Below are 12,549 nucleotides of genomic sequence, written 5' to 3'. Positions count from 1 at the left end.
ATATGGGCTGGTCATCTGTAAATTGAAAGTTTGAATTACAGTACTTTCTCTCAGATTTTGTGATCTCATCTTTCATTTTAACTTGCCTTGCATTTCACAATTGAATTCTGCTAATTCTTGTAAGGAATTGGGGTCCTGAAATATTATAGGAAATGAGAAATTGAGATGTCTTCAATTATTTTCTTTTGGCATGTTGCATGGGCCTATGTGAGAAGTCTTGCCCTTGTTATCTGATGATACAGATAACTGGGAACTTGTATCCTCGGATCCGTGGGTCCTTCAGAAGAATAATAGCTTTTAGACATCATATCAGCAAAATTTGTGTATAATCAGTAAGAATGCTTCAGAAATATGGAGAAAACACTTTGGGACCAGCGAGTTAAAACAATAAACAGAGCATCAGAGTAAAATCCCTTATATAGCAGAAAACAAGACTGTTATATTACCATGTGAATTCAGAAGATCACAAACACTTAGAACTTATCACAAGTTTATACCGAAGATATTGCATTGATACTTTTTATATTCTAATATATATCCTAAATCTAATTATTTATATTCCATTCTATTTATCGGAATAAATGTCAATATATTTGTCAAATTATCAATTCTATTAAGATTCACTCTGTGAAATTTAAAATCAGCACAAATTTTATATTTATAAATATAAAATATATAAGTATATATAATATAAAAATTGTTTTGCATTGTTGTGTTGTGGTTAGGGAATCAGAGGCAACTCTGTTTTAAAGTATTATTCCATTATCTCTACCTCAGTGTTTGGTAGAGTTAGACTTAAAGCTTTACCATTTGTAGATTTACAGCCTAGAGGCAAGAGGAAACACTGTGATTAAAACATTACCAATTTAAGGCCTAATATCGAGGAGAAACATGGACTTTTCCAGGAGCTATGGAAATATTTGGTGATAGAGAGTCAGTAGTGTAAGTTCCTGCCTGGTTGGATGCTAGACAGGCCAGGAGAGTAGGTAATCATGCATATGAAAATTTTTTCACCTTTTTGGCTTTAGCTACTTTTGAAATGATAAGTATAATAAACAATTATATTTTGACAAAATACCTTCCATTCTGAACAATTCTGTCTGAACTGTTCATCTCTCTATGATCCCTTGTAACTAAGGTTAGTTTTGTTCCAGTAAGACAAGCTATGCTGTCAAGGTAAGATATTTTGGTTGGTCTGTTCCTACAAGGAAGAAGGTTAAAGGTTCAGGTAGACATTTGTCCCAGCAAGACCTCATTTGGGAAATGTTAAGCTGCAGAAGTTTAGAAGTAGCTCTCAAGCAAGGCTTACTTTGAATCCATTAGCTCTACAAAGCTAACTCAGTTGATAAATAAGTACTTGAAAAGCCATCACCTTTGGACTTAGCTGTAAAGGCTTCAAAGTATGATCAAATTTGAAATGAAAATGACAAAATAGTCATTGACAAAAAATTGTAAATATGATCAATCGACCAAATGATATAAGCTTTTCCACTATACACAGAATTTTAGAGAAATAAGATCAATCGCATTTTAAGGAACAATAAGGGTTCCTTGTTACAAATAGGCAACCATGGATATATGCCTGTATAAAGATTACATCATTAAGTACTTAAATTTAGAGGGCACTACATGCTTCAGCAGCAGGTCTACCCAAATTACAATAATACAGAGATTAACATGGCACTTGCACAAGGATGATATGAAAATTTGTGAAGTATTCCATATATTTCATTCTTCTGATGCAAGAAATATAAAAACAGTTATTAAAAAGTTGATTACAAAAATACAAGTGTAACAATACATGTAATTCATAGAATTAAAGGTTAGTTTGACATCAGTGTATTAAATCTTCACCTTAGAAAGGTCTTTACATAGAATAACCTTTACAAAACTTGAAATTAGATAACATTGTCAATTTATCCCAAAGAAATAAAATAATATAAGGACCTAGGAAAAATGGAATCTTAAACTTCTTCTATATTGAATGCAATCTGAAAGGACACATTTATTAATGAAACTATACATTATATAAAAATGTAGAATTCAAAATATTATATCTAGGAGCGAATGAAATAGATTATGGATATTGTACAAACATAGATATATTTTTTCCCAAAAGCACTAGGAACATCTTTAGTTTCTATACTATTCATTGCAACAGATAAGTTAAAATTATTTCTGATTAAAAAAATCACAAACTCTGCAGAAATCATTATAGATGTATACAAAAAACTCTTGAATACATTTTGACATCAGAGTCAGGCAAATCACTTGGAAGAATACCATGGAATCCATGAATTTTTAAAGTAAGATATTGCTGTTGCTTTGTATTGTGAAAAAAATTATAGGGACACAAAGGATGGACTGGCATTTTTGAAATTTAAGAAACTTAACCAAACCATTACGACTTAGGAGAACAATTTGTACAGCCTTCCACAACTTCAAAGAGGTCGTGATACATACTTATCCTTTTGGCAATATTAAATGCAGTTTCTTCCAAGCTGTTCTTCAAACCTGGTTTGATATAATGATTCAACAGAGTATCTTTTCTATTTCTATTCCCAGCAGCAACATGCAAGGCAGACAAGAGGCCTTTAGTTTGGGGATTGGTATCTGCCACTCTGGTATTATTCCACATATAAGCACTGTGCAGGGGTGTCAGCCATTCAGAGTTATTGCATGAATATCTGCCTTGAGCTACCAACTCATGGACAATGTCTAAATGTCCACTCTAGGCTTCCATATGAAGAGGGGTATACTCATCCTCATCCCTAGTATTCATCTGGGTGGCCTTTTTGGAAAGTAGTCTCCACACCATAGTAAACCGTTTAATTTCGACATCCCAAAGAAGAAATTTGCTTGGATCCTACTCCATTTTTTTCTTGAAATTGATACCATTCCTCACTTTTTCACCTTGTTCCTTGTCTGAACATTAGGACCCTTGCTGTCTTCATGTGCAGCTTATATTAGGAGCGAGAAAATAGGAAACAATGCCTTCTTTGTAAATGATTTGGGAAATACCATGTTATAGTGTAAGAGAACTCACTATTCAACATATGGGCTTTAAGAGCTTTCTAGTAGCTTTCTAATGTTGGTATCCAACATTAGAAAAAAATGTATAATGCAGTAGTAAAAGAAGTCCTTTGTATGACTACCTAAATTCTTGTTTTTTTTTTTAAAGACACTTGTTTTCATCTAAAAATAGGCCTGTCTATTGCCTTCAAGTGATTTTGATGATTGAAGATGCTTAATGAGAAGTCAAAATGTGTTAGTAGTCCTTTACTATCAATTAAATTTCACTTTTTCTTCTTGGAAAATATAATGATCAAAGCAATAGTTCAGAATCAGCAAGCAATAGTTCAGAATCATGCTTCAAGTGCAAGCGAATCACCAGTAAGTAATCCTCGATTCCATTTTCCACAAAGTTTTGTCACAGATACAATGTGCCTGCCTTCTGTAGCTGCTTTCCCAGCCTGGACCTATTCCTTCATTGTATAGGAAAAGTGTGATTCAACTGATTTCAGTCAGATCTGTTAGTAGAATTATCAAGTATTTAGATTCTTTTTAAATTAGTTGTGGGGCCTGAACTCTGGGCCTGGGCACTGTCCTTTAGCTCTTCAAATCAAGGCAAGCGCTCTACAACTTGAGCCACAGAACCATTTCTGGATTTTTCTGTTTATGTGGTGCTATTCTGGGAAATGGCAGAGCAGAAAGTGAAATGATGCAACTAAAAATATAAAAGCAAAATAAATTTGGATAATTATGGAGCAAACATGGGAACCATGGGAACCATGAAAGAGAAAGAGGAAAAGAGATACAGATGTGAAATGGCATAGCTAGCCACAAAATCCATGCTTCTAATCAATTTACAGAGCAAACAATTTTTGTATTTTTTAGAAGACATGGAAATAGAATTTATGTATTTACTTGAAATTAGTAAATACATTTTTAGTCGCCTACGTAAAGAGACATAGCTTTGACCAAATTACAGACAAGAATCTTAATCCTTGGGCTGGGAAGGTGGTTCAGTGGTAGAGTGCTTGTCTTGCAGCTTACTACAGTGTGGAGAGTACTTTCCAAAAGGGCCACTTATATGAATACTAGGGATGAGGATGAGTATACCCCTCTTCATCGCGTAGCCTAGAGTGGACACCTAGACATTGCCCATGAGTTGGTATCTCAAGGCAGATATTCATGCAATAACTGTGAATGGCTGGACACTGCTGCACAGTGCTTATATGTGGAACATATTGCAACAGCACACACACACACACACACACACACACACACACACACACACACACACACACATACATCATCAGATTTCTTCTTAAGTATTTTTTGTGTATGGTCTTAAGAAGAAATTTACATTACTAACTTGAATTTCTGACAGGAAAATATCATCACTGTACATCTTGATTCTATGCTCTCTGTTTTAAATTACTATCTAAGTATGTGCATTACATATGTACAGGAAAAATTAAGAGCCACACGGGTGGCTCAGGTCTTTAATCCTACCTAATCAGAAAGATGAAGTCTGATGACTGTGCTTTGAAACCAGACAAAAAAGAACATTAGATTCTGGTTTGAAAGTAACCAGCAAAAGCTAGAAATGGAGCTTTAGTATAAGCAGTAAAATGCTAGCATTGAGAAAACTAAAACAAAAACATAACAAATTCTGTGACAGAGCCAGGCCCTGAGTTCAAGCTCCAGTATTGGCACCAAACTAATGAATGATGAATGAATGAATGAACTAAAAATAAAATAAGTGGTCACATGTGGAGAGACAGGTAAAATGTAACAACCATGGTGATTGGATTACGTATTATTTTGTAATAAGTCAAATTATCATTTTTCCTAATCACTAATATTTTAATTGAACTTTTTTGTACAATAAACCATGAATTTGGCATTCATGTATATGTGTGTGTACATGTGCGCACGTGTGTGTGTGTGTGTGTGTGTGTGTGAGGTTGCAATGTTGCTTGCCAATGTGGACAGAGTGAGGCTGAAAAGAGCTATGTTGCAATATTGTTATTTATCAGTTTTCTGTCCTGTCATTTCAGTGGAACCACCCTTTTGTACATTTTATTTGTCAAATAATAACATCATCATAATCAAAGCATTTACACCATTAAGTTAGATAAAAGAGATCACTTTCAGCTCTTAGTATATGCTAGGAAAGAAGATACACATATAATTAGGTAGTAAGTTATTGCTGTAAGATGACTGTCAGTACAAAATATGTATTTGACCTCTTAAATTGGATATACTTTTAAGATATACTCATAGAGTAATTTTGACCAACTTGACCAAACAGGTATTACTCTCCAGTTATTCCTGTGAAACTCAAGGTGGATAAACTCTTTCCGAATTTCTGTTGAAAATAGCTTTCTTTGTAAGATTGTATCTATTCACACTAAGATAATAAACCCCGTATTTTTTAGGTTTGAATATCCCATCATATTGACTGAAAATAAGTATTGTGGATATGTTTGTTAGGTATACATTGCAAAAACAAACAAAAAAGCATGTGTCACCTCCAGATTGTGGATGCATTTGAAGTTGTATTATACATACAAAGGTTTCTTCATTAATAGTACTTTTGTGGGAGTAACTATCACAACGTTAATAAGGCTTTTTGAATATCTTTTCCAATATAAATAACATTCCAGAGTGAATCTTGCAATTTCTGAAAACCCTTTGAATATTTTAGTGTTATTTCAGTTCATTGACTATACAGCTAAAGACATTTCTGAAATAAGCATTGTTAAAATCTGAAAATGTAAGTGGGTATACAGGCTTTTTATGCATCATTTTATGAAAAGCCAGTTTATGAAAATAAAAGATATAGATTAAAAAATGGAAGTGAATTGGGTGAGCTACTTATTAGCATAAATTTATTTTCTATTAGCAAAGTCCTTTGAATGTATATGATGAAGTTAAATTATGTCCTTCGTGACACTATGCTTCAGTTATTTTTAGAATCTTTGTAGTTATAAGAGTGAATTTGTAGTATAAATAAATGTCTTTGAAAATGATTAGGATTAATCTTGTGTTTTGTTTCCTACTCCCAAGAAAATGAGTTATTTTCAAGTGTTAACAGTTTACAATTGAATCTTCAGTATCATAAGAAATTTTGAACAAATATAGTAGTATTGATGTCTTTTTTTGGGGGGTAGGGGAGTCTGGTAGTGGGGCCTGAACTCTGGGCCTGGGCGCTGTCCCTCAGCTCTTCAGTTCAAGGCTAGCGCTCTTCCACTTGAGCCACAGCACCACTTGCTGTTTTTTGTCTTTTTGCTTATGTGGTGCTGAGGAATCGAACCCAGGGCTTCATGCATGCAAGGCAAGCGCTCTACCACTGAGCCACCTTCCCAGCCCTTAATGTCTTTTTAAACCAATTGTATTCACAAGTTGGAGAGGCTTTAATTCATGCTTAGGCCTTGTTGTCTATGATTTTCTATCCTCTCATTCCTAACATTAATAATAGGTCAGACTGCATTTTTGGGTACATGAAAGGTAAATTATTTATCTGGGGTCAAAGGTGATTTTTATATCAGTCTTGCTTTAATAGCATTTTAAAGTAGTACCTTTGTCTCAAAATGTTGGGTATAAAAAGCAATCAAAATACTTCTAATGGTAAACAACTTAGTTGAGCTACAATGTGGAAATGATTGGTCCATAAGACCTGCAGTCTGTTTCCATCAGGAATTGGGGAGGCCATTCTTTCAGTAAGACAGTGTTAAACAGAGTTAGGGTCCCCAGGCAGTGTAGTGTTGAGTGAAGGGATAGAATATGATTTCTGCTATTTTGACCTAGAAATCAAGAATGTTATACTTTAGCAGTTCCTTTCACCAGGGAGGTATGCATTGATTCTGAACTTCGAGTTTTCATATTACAGTTCCCTATTTTCTAACAAAGATAAACTGAAATATCATGAGTGTACACAATAATTCTGGGAATTTTTCCTAGAATTTTAGTCATAAAATAGAATGAGGTTAATTGATACAGTCGGGGATGGACCTCAGGCTAACACTTACCATGTGTGCAATGTTGTACTAGTAATTACAACTCTGAAGACTTCAATATCATCATCTGAGAATTAAAAATGTAAGTAGTTCCACTTTATGGAATTATTCTGAGGATTAAATTAGATACCATAGGTAGAGTACTTGGAAAAATAATCAATTAGCATTTGGCACATTCTACCTGTTATTTTATCATGTGGTGAATTCTAACATTTTTACTGTGATTTTTATTGTGTCTCTTTCTGATGTGCAATGTGATGTATTGATATTCAATGCATTGATCATTTTTCTGTCACTATGAGGAAAATACCTGCAAAGAAAATTTCTGAGGAGGAAACTATTATATTGACTCATGGTTTAAGAGAACACAGTTTAAGATCAGATGTCTCCATTGTTTTTAATTATATTTTTATTATCTTAACTAGTTGTACAAGGGAATTTCCATTCAATAAATCATGATTTAAGTGTAATGGATCTTTATATAACTTTTCCCTACACTTTTTTTCTTTTTTATTTATTTTTTATTTTATTTTATTTTTTTGTGAACATACTGTACAGAGGAGTTACAATTACATGGGCAAGATAATGAGTACATTTCTTATCAAGCATTGCAGCCTCCTCCTTTGTTTACCCTTCACATCCGTTCCCAGCCTCCCCCACCCCCTCATCCAATACTCCACCCCACCAAAGTTGATTGAAATTAATAGCAATTATTCATTATGTTAAAGTAGAGATGGTTTTACCAAACTGATTCTCACAATTCATCTTCCATTCAACAAGTAGTAACGTGTAACAATTCCCTTTGTTTTACTCCTTATTAAATTTGTTTCCATTTTATTTTATAATGAAGGATGATTTCATAAATCTACTGTAGATGCAAAAATATGTCAATATATTTCTAACTGTATGCATTGATCTATACATACACATATATACACAGGTTACAATGATAATTTATAACTTCTGTAACTATACAAATTACTGAATTATTAAAAACATCGACGGCTCATGCCTGGAATCCTGGTTACTCAGGAGGATGAGATCTGACGATCATGGTTTGAAGCCATCCTGGGCAGGAAAGTCCATGAGCGTCTTATCTCCAAACAACCAACAGAAAATCAGAATTGGAACTGTGGCTCAAAGTATTAGAGTGGTAACCTTGAGAGAAAAAGCTCAAGGACATCACCCAGGCTCTTAGTTCAAGAACTACAATCTACCCAAAAAATCTAATTTACACCTCTGTAAGTAGAGTATTTCCATCACCCAAATGCACATCCATGCTCATTTGCAAGGTAACTCTGTTTTGTCTCAAGTACCACTAAACATTATCACTAAAGTAGCATTGGAACGTGGGTTCATTCTATCTCTCTAATGGATTTTTCTCCACTCAAATACTCAAGTATTACAATTGTTCTAATTATTTAAATCATAGCTTTTTTTTACCCCTAATACTAGAGTTTGAATTGAATGTTTTGTGCCCCTTAAATGGGTCTTACCACTTTGTCATGCCCCCAGCCCTAAGTTATCCTGATTATTTTTCAGATAGAAACTGGCTTCCTACTTGTGTATGAACTTGGTCTCAGTGCTCTTTATGTTATTCTTCCTGGAATTTAGAATAACAGGTGCATGGCATTGTGTACAGAACTTTCTGTTCAGTCTGGGCTTTAGCCACTATCCTCCCAACAGTTCACTCCCATGTAGTCACGAATTTCCTAAGCTTGTCATTGCTGATTTTTTTTAAATCTTTCATTTCCTGCAGGTTCTTGAGTACTGAATTAATTTTTGTTTTCTTGGATTGTTTTGTTTCATTTGAATCTATGTGTTGAGTTGTTCCTCACTTTTCCTTTTGTTTCTTTCCCTCAAGTTATTACCTAAAGTGCTAAGAGACCAATTCTTCTTTTTCAAGATAATCAGGGTGAACATTATTTATTCCAAAGCAATTTCAGTATCTATGAATTGTATACACATGCTAAGCGCAGACTTTGGCATACGCAGAGAGATCATGAAATATATGAAGAAAATAAAACTACATATGAATGCCAGGAGGAGAATAAGCTATTATTAATTGTTTGACAGAGGTTTCTCTTCTAGTGAAAGAAATTATATTGCTTGATGCAGGATTTCAAAAAATCATATTGCTAAGAGGAACCTAAACAATCATCTAATACTATAGACTTGAGAGTGATGAATTGACTTCCTGAATAATTTATTTTTGGGTCAAATAAAAGCAGGCTTCCAAAAAGAGAGTAGATTTTAGAGAAACATGATGAATTTTATGTAAATAGGTCCTTAGCTGATTTTGTTAATTTGTGAACTAATACAGGGAAATAAAGTACAGCAAGGTAAAAAAAAATAAATAACTTCACATTGAAATACTCATTTGTGTTTGTATATGTGTGCATGCATGTATGAATATGCACACGAACATGTGCATATGCTCATGCATGCATTCATCATTGTTGAGGCTTGATAGTCCCTGGGAACTATTCCTCAGCTTCTGTGCCCAAGGATAGTGGTCTACTACTTCAGCCACGGCTACAATTCTGTTGTGTGTTTTTTTTTTGAGATAATCGCTTGCATTTTCATGATTGAACATTGGTCTTCAGATCTCAGACTCTTGAGTAGCTAGCTAAGCTTATTCAGCCTCTGAGTAGCTAGTTAAAATTCTACCTATCCTCTGTGCTTCACTGCTCTTTTATTCTTTTCCTGAGGTATTCACAAGCCTAAGTCATATATATGTCTACTTGCTTTAAAAATATTCTTACTGCTTGGCACCAGGGTATCACATGTGTACTCTTAATTACTTAGGAGGCTTGAGGACAGAACCCAGGCCAAAATTTAGTGGACTTATTTCTCAATCTATAGCTGGGTGAATTGGATAATTTCCACCATCCTGCACTATCTAGAAACTAAGATTGGAAGGACTGAGGATCCAGGCCAGTCAAGGTAGCAAGCTAGAAAAGTTGGTGAGCAACTCTGATGCCATTGATGATGGGAAGGCTAAAAGGACAGTTAAGGTGCATGTTCTTGTGGAAAGGGAACCACTATCCTAAAATTAACCACAGATATGATGCCGGCCTGCATGAACAATATACCCCAAGTTGAAATCCCCACATTTTCCACAACCAAAATAAGTATATACATTAACATCCAAAAACTTAATAAATCTGTTCTTTGTTCTAATATCAGCTTTGTCTGATTATCATATGATGTGACAGAAAATTTCTTCATTAAACTTATGATAATTTTAAAATACCTAGAAAATTCTTTCTCACTTATTTAGTGCAAATGAATGGCAAATTGCCTCATTTCTTACATATTTGACTACCACTATAAATTATTCATATATTTATTATTAATAGTAATATAGTCTGATTTATTACTTTACTTTGTAACACTTTTTAAACTTTTTGCTTTTCTGCTGAAGTTGAAGCATTTAAATAGTATCATCAAAGTATATTCCTTGGATATTTAGGGGAGTTTTTTACAATATTTTTAACCAATGGCTTCTAAGAATTCTTAATTGGTATATTATTTGGTTTATTTTTAATTTCAAATTAACTTTATTGTAATGGTAATGTACACAGGGGTTACAGTTACATAAATGAGGTAATGAGTACATTTCTTCTGGAAGGAACATTGTTATATATTCCAACGATATTTTTGTACACTCAAAACAAGAACTGTTGATGCTTTTGCTGTTGCCATTGATCAATGGGTACTTTTGTTTTTTTTGTTCAAGCATTTTTTATTATAAAATTGATATACAGAGCGTTTACACTTAATTAAGTCAACTAAAGAGTATACTTCATTTTCTTTTCTTTTTTTTGGGGGGGGGTCCGGTTGTGGGGTCTGAAGTCTGGGCCTGAGCCCTGTCCCTCAGCTCTTCAGCTCAAGGCTAGCGCTTGAGCCACTTGAGCCACAGCACCACTTCCGGCTTTTTTCTTTTTGCTTTTGTGGTGCTGAGGAATCGAACCCAGGGCTTCATGCTTACAAGGCAAGTGCTCTACAACTGAGCAAGTGCTCTACAACTGAGCTACCTTCCCAGCCCCTACTTCATTTTATTTTCTAAATTTCAAATTTTGAGCTTAAATGTTTCCTTTTGTTTCTTTAGAGTAATTCTTTTATCAAAGTTTAGGATCAGTTAATTTAATTTTGCATGATTTTTACACATGTAAATTATTCAGACACATATATTTTGCTTTTATAATATTTAACATGTGGCTATTTAAAAATTAATTTCTTAATTTTATATGGTTAGTGAATCTAAATACATTTATTTTCTTATAGTATAAAAATATTTGTCCAGGTACCAAATACTTACAGTATTTTCAAGAAGCACATACTTTATTAAGAAAGGCTTCATTACTTGGTCACTTTTTGGAAGTACTTTTACTTGAATTAAAAAAAAAAAAACAACTTTGAGCTCGGCATGGTTATTTGTGAAATCCATTTTCTAGCTATGGTGGGAAGTGTAAATAGAGTTTATAATTCGGGAGAGACTGGGAAACTATGAGACCTTAGTATAAAACTATTCAGAGTGAAATGATTATGGATATAGCCATCCCTAGCATTATATACAGCACCTCGCTATCATATTCTAAATCTTGAGTTAAAACACCAGTAATATCAATCATCTGTTAAAATAAAAGGACACATGTTTCAAAATGTTTATTATTTAAAACTTATTTGCAAAAGTTCTCGTCTTCTATTAATTTTCAATTTACTTAATCTATTAAAATCCAAGTATATTGTGAGTATTTTATTTCTACTAAACTTTTAAATACTATGAGCAATATTATTATTTCATATATTAACATACTTTTACTGTTTGTGATAATTTCCTCCGTTTAATATGGTAATATCAATATTGCAAATGTGTGTATGTGTGTGTGTGTGTGTGTGTTTATGTGGTTTGTGTGTGTGTGTGTGTGTGTGTGTGTGTGTGTGTGTGTACTTTGTAATGCTTGGGAGTTCACACCATTGCTTCACATATGCAAAGCCAATGGTTTACCACTGAGCTATACTGTCTAGTTATAATCCAAATAGTGTTTTAAACCATGACTTTCATTCTTAGTATGCTTTTTCAAAATTATATATGATAACATGTGATCCATATTCTATCCACACTAGCAATTTTTATTGTAATTTAGAATATTTCCACTTCCAAACTCTTGTGTTTGTTATTGATAAAGGTTTTACTTTGCTTCTTTTCTCTCTTCATTCTTTTTCCCTTTAGAGTTCAACTATTCTCTCTCTTATTTCTTTGAAAATATTCATATTCCTATTACAACATGTATATACAACGCTTTAATTTCTATTTTAATTTTTCCCATTTCCACTGATTTTAGTACAAGCTATTAGATGGATTAAAAAGAAACTTGTCTCAGGACACTTTATTTTTCTCCTTCTCTTCTCTGAATTCTTTCTGGTTTTTGAAACACAATAGCAATCACATATAGCTCCTATGTGGTCCATCATTCTTTCTCCTCTCACTTTCCTCTGTTGTACAGCTCAAGTT

At 33.6% G+C, this 12,549-nt stretch overlaps 1 pseudogene; it reads left to right on the top strand.

Moving 5' to 3' along the window:
• The first annotated feature begins 1,629 nt into the window (after positions 1-1,629).
• On the top strand, positions 1,630-1,729 carry LOC122119489 (annotated as a pseudogene).
• Positions 1,730-12,549: the final 10,820 nt, after the last annotated feature.

The sequence above is a fragment of the Dipodomys spectabilis genome, unplaced genomic scaffold (assembly GCF_019054845.1).
Source record: "Dipodomys spectabilis isolate Male_0828 unplaced genomic scaffold, ASM1905484v1 ptg000170l, whole genome shotgun sequence".
NCBI classification, from domain to species: Eukaryota; Metazoa; Chordata; class Mammalia; order Rodentia; family Heteromyidae; genus Dipodomys; species Dipodomys spectabilis.
Note: the sequence above shows the minus strand (reverse complement) of the source record. Positions and strands in the feature narration are given on the sequence as shown.